Consider the following 5,019-nt stretch of genomic DNA (forward strand, 5'->3'; position numbering starts at 1 on the left):
TTTTTATGATATCTTCAAATTTATATTTTATTCAAAAATAAAATCATTATTGTTAAAAAAACACATAAAATCGTATTATAATATCGATAAAGACAAATAATAAAATAGAACATTAAAATCGAGATGTGTTTTGCTGCATTGCGCGAATACTTTTCTAGTGATTTATTAATATATTGTAATTTAAATTTTAGGTAAATATCTATAAATAAATTTATATACATTATATTATAATACGTACGTATATTATATATTTATACATATTATAATTTATATACAACTATTATATATAATTAATATTATGTGTATATATACACAAAAATATATGTGATAAAATATTATTATTATTTATAGATATAAATGCTTTATATATAGTAATTTCAGATTTGTTATGTTAAGAAGGTAACATAATAATTTTTTTGTTATCCAATTTTATTCCATATTTTCGGATGGAACAACATACTCTAATTTTGTTCTATGAAAATGGATTTTTGTCTCAACTTGCCCTACCTCGTTCCATCTCATTTTCGTCTCATATCAATCGAAGACATGACTATTTTTTCCGTCATGTCATGTCATGCCATATCTAATATAATTTATGCATCAAACACATTTTTAAAATTATTAGGGAGTTGTTCTGGTTGTTAACGTCAGAACGATAGGCATAAATTTGCTCGGACCGCCTAAGAGCATAAAAATAAAATAAAACAAATTAATTATCGGGTTACAGTTAATTTTTTATATTTTGTTGTATCGCACATGTACAGTTCTAATCTTTTTCCAGATGGAGTTCAATATTTCCGGTAGGAGTTTAATCCAGATTTATTTAATTATCCATGAACACTTATTATATGGATCTCGCATTTATCTTACTGTAAATACAATGCTTTTATAAAATGAGAAGCAAATTGTTACATCTTATATTTAACCCTTAGTAAGATAAATACACGAAACGTCATTCATAAAAAAAATGATTGCATTTGATATGGGAATTGATTTGGTGCAACTCTATATATTTTATCTTAATGCGCATCTAAGGGTGGAGATTTATTCTTATGTTGCTCATATTAACTTTCAATCTCATCAAAACCCAACCCAATATTTAAATGGATGATCATAATAATACAAAACAAAATGGTGTACGTGATTTGGAAATAGCAGGGGTTTTAGAAACCCATTTGGACTTCGATCTCTTTTATATTATTCAAAGTGGGAATAAGATAAGCAACGACACCCCAAAAAACATTTCATTCTTTGTGTCATTCACACCGTAGATAAGAGATAGATGAATCGTTAGATATAAAGAGTGTTAAAACATAATCAGAGTCAACAGCATGCAATCGAAATATATGTTTAATCAGCGGTATAAAGGGTTCCCTAATTTATATCATCGTTAATCTGATCAAATCAAGCAATATTCAAGGTAAGTGATGACGTGTTTCTATTTCGAGTGCTCATGCACTCGCTTTGGAGTATGGTTACGAATTACATTATTTGGAGAGTTTTGAATAAGATTAATGGTGATGTATAGGTATAGACGGAGTACTATATTTAGTATAATTTTTGTCATACGGTATATCATAACGTTATTCTACATAAGTAGATGAATAACCAACGATTTTTAACTGTTTTTTATTTATTTTTTAGCGGTATAGGAAAAATCTACAGAGTCTTACCCGGTAAGTAAGAACAATGACTCTTACCACGATCAGCTCTTACCGGCTAAATTGTTGCATAGAAAGCCGTTTTGTTGACTAAAGTCTTACCTAGTAAGTAAATGATAGTGTTGAATTTTACCGCTAAGTGCTTACCGGGTCAATGTTTGGTAAATAGCCCCTTAGTATTTGGTCTCTTTTATAATTCTTTTTTGTTATAGTATTTGGTCTTTTTTAATATTTTTCTGTAGGTTTAGGTACTTATGTCATTATGCATTCCTTCGTGTAACAACCCGTAAAATCACATAACATATAACACGAAATTTATACATAACAAATTATATTGGGATACATATTGAGTCCCTTTCTACAAAAATATACACGAATGCATTGAAAACTGCTACAAACTTTTGAAATAATTTTTATATAAAAAAAATCCATATATCAACCATATCAAAAGTAGACTTTATAAAACTCATTGGCAGGCTTCATATATGAAAATCCAAATAGACAAATCTCACATTTTTCCTTTTCTTTTACCCCTCAAACGTTGATGCCTTGAAGTGCCTATTTTTCAAAACAAAATGAGGGTTAGACCATAAGGTCTAGTGAGAAAACCTTTGTCACTGCAATAATTCAATAAAACCAATTAATATAAAATATTTAAATTATTTAGACAAAAAGTAGGCTCGGAAACACTACATCTCTCTCAGGCAACTAGCTACAATGGTCGCTTTTCTAAAACAAATGCACACTCCTCGATAAGACCTAAATTAGTGTCAGTAGTGGCCCACTGCACGAAACACATTCGAGGGCTAAAGTTATATATCCCCCATGCACGGACCATCACAGTCTCACATGCACACGAGCTTCTGTTGTGTAAGTCCCTTTAACCCAATTAACATTCATCAAACCACATGTGTTAATATTCAACAAGAAACATTGTATCACAATTAACGACAATAATCCAAACATACCAATCCTGGTATAACATTGAAATAGTAGTCAGTTAATAGAACATGCATTTCAATTTGAAAATGTTATAAGAAAACCCACCTTGGTGCAATATACGAGGAACTAAACTTTAATCAAAACGAGAGTTCAAACCAACACTTGATTCAGAATTAGAGAAGTATGGATTACAATATATAAAGATAAACCATAAACTCAACCTTATTTTTAACAAACCTTAAGGTACACATACAATACCCCATAAAGACCCTTAAATGACACAAGACAAAATACGAAAACCTACACCACATTGGCTTACATGGCCTGCCACGCGACCAAGGTTGCGACATAAGTCGCGTAAGTCACTGGATGAATTTGCCTAGACCTGCAAATAGCTACTGAACCCATATTTTTACCACACCCTAAAATCACTTATAGACCAACATCTAATCCCAAAAATGACACGAAGGAGAAACCAATAATTCAAACTACAAGAGGTTACGCGTCCTAGCCCACGACCAAAGTCATCAGACTAGTCATAAGAGTCGCTAAAGTCGACTAGCCCTATTTTTTCCTAGGAAAATATGCATAAACCCAACTGGGTTTCTACCCATATTCAACATAAATCTCAAATAATTATGAACAAAACTCACAAAGCATCTTCTTAGAACCAACAACAAAACCAGAACATACAGCTTGAATTGACTTTAAACAACACCATAGCAACTATACCATAAATTATACCTAAGAAAACTAAACGAAAAAGCTTAGAGATGAGAATTCTTACCAAGACTTCGAAGAAATTTCTAGGACAAAACTTCAAAGCTCAACCCTTATTCTACTTTGATTTCGTCTAAAAAAACACACACACACACTTAAACACTTGCAAGACTTTTATTCCAGAGAAAGTATAAGAAGTGACCCATATAAATACGTTTCCTAATTTCAACAATATACCCTCTAAAATAGCATAATACACCAAACAACCCATGGACTTGTAATTTCTTAATAATAACAAGAACGAAGGTTATTACACTTCGACTCTCTTTAAACATTGCATATGTTCCAATGGGAAAAACAATAGCCTTCTCAATATAGCATTCGGGCTTACGACATATGTAGTTAAAATATGAAAATAAATATTGCTATAAAATGATGTATTATTACAACCTGTAAGATCTCTTACTCCATTTTTTGTTCTTTAATTTAAAGTTTACTTTAAAATTCATGGTCTCAGCTTGATATTGACAAACTAAAAAGAGTATGGGAATGACAAAGGTTCATCTCAAATCCAAAGCAACAGGCTGATTCAATAACTTCCAATCTAACTTAAAACTATGGTGAAAGTTATTGATAACACACAACTTAAAGCTTATAAGGAGCTCAGAAATCCAGTTTTTTATCCATGTGGAATGAGTTGTTGCAAACTCCCTCACTTAAATTCCCCCGACGATGTGGGATTGGCTTAAGTAGCTTTGGAAGTATAGATGGCCAAAAAATCGATCCTGAGTTGGGCTAGGCCGGGTCCCGACAATTAAGTAGCTTTGGAAGTATAGATGGCTAAAAATCGATCCTGAGTTGGGCTAGGCCGGGTCCAAATCGGTCCCGATCCTAAAACCGGGAACGGTTACGTCCCAGTCCTAACCCAAGTACGAAGGTCAAGTTAAGGTGTATGAGGCCCATGTTATGAGAATCGATCTCAGGATCGGTCCCGGGCCGGGCCCAAACCAATCTTATGTAAAAGAAATTGATTTTTTATGTAATTCTTTTTGAAATCTCTTTTAAATAGTACAAAAGTGTTATTTTAATACACTTGAAAATATGTAATTAAGTCAATTAAATACACTTAAAAAATACGTTTTTGCGAGAATTGTGAACGTTTGTGAGTTGGTATTTCCCCCCATACACCATATGACTTATACATATTAAATACAGGGTAAATGGGACGACTAAATACACTTAAAAAAATACATTTTTGTTATAATTTTATAATTGATTTTCAATCAAATACACTTAAAAGAAGTTAGAAATACATTTAAAAATACATTTTTTGAAAAATTTGGCCGGTCCCAAACCTTGTTTTTTGAGGAAAACTGTAATTGGTCCCGATCGATTCTGAATCGGGCCCATTTGACCATCTCTATTTGGAAGTATTTCCAATAAAATATTCAAAATAGAGAAAGATAACTATTTTTCCATCTAACAAATTTTCTAAATATTTTTCAAAATGAAAATGAGAGTGGGAAAAAATAATCTCCATATTTGGTAAAAGAGGAAATAAATCCCAAAAATAATATTTTGGAGGAGAAAGAAATAGTTTAATTTTATATTTATTTTGAAGAAGAGATAACATTAAATAAATATTTTACAAAAAAAGTTATTTCAAAGTTTGTTAAAACATTAAATGTATTATGTA

The sequence above is a fragment of the Cynara cardunculus genome (genome assembly GCF_001531365.2).
Source record: "Cynara cardunculus var. scolymus isolate 2C chromosome LG 13, CcrdV1, whole genome shotgun sequence".
NCBI lineage: Eukaryota > Viridiplantae > Streptophyta > Magnoliopsida > Asterales > Asteraceae > Cynara > Cynara cardunculus.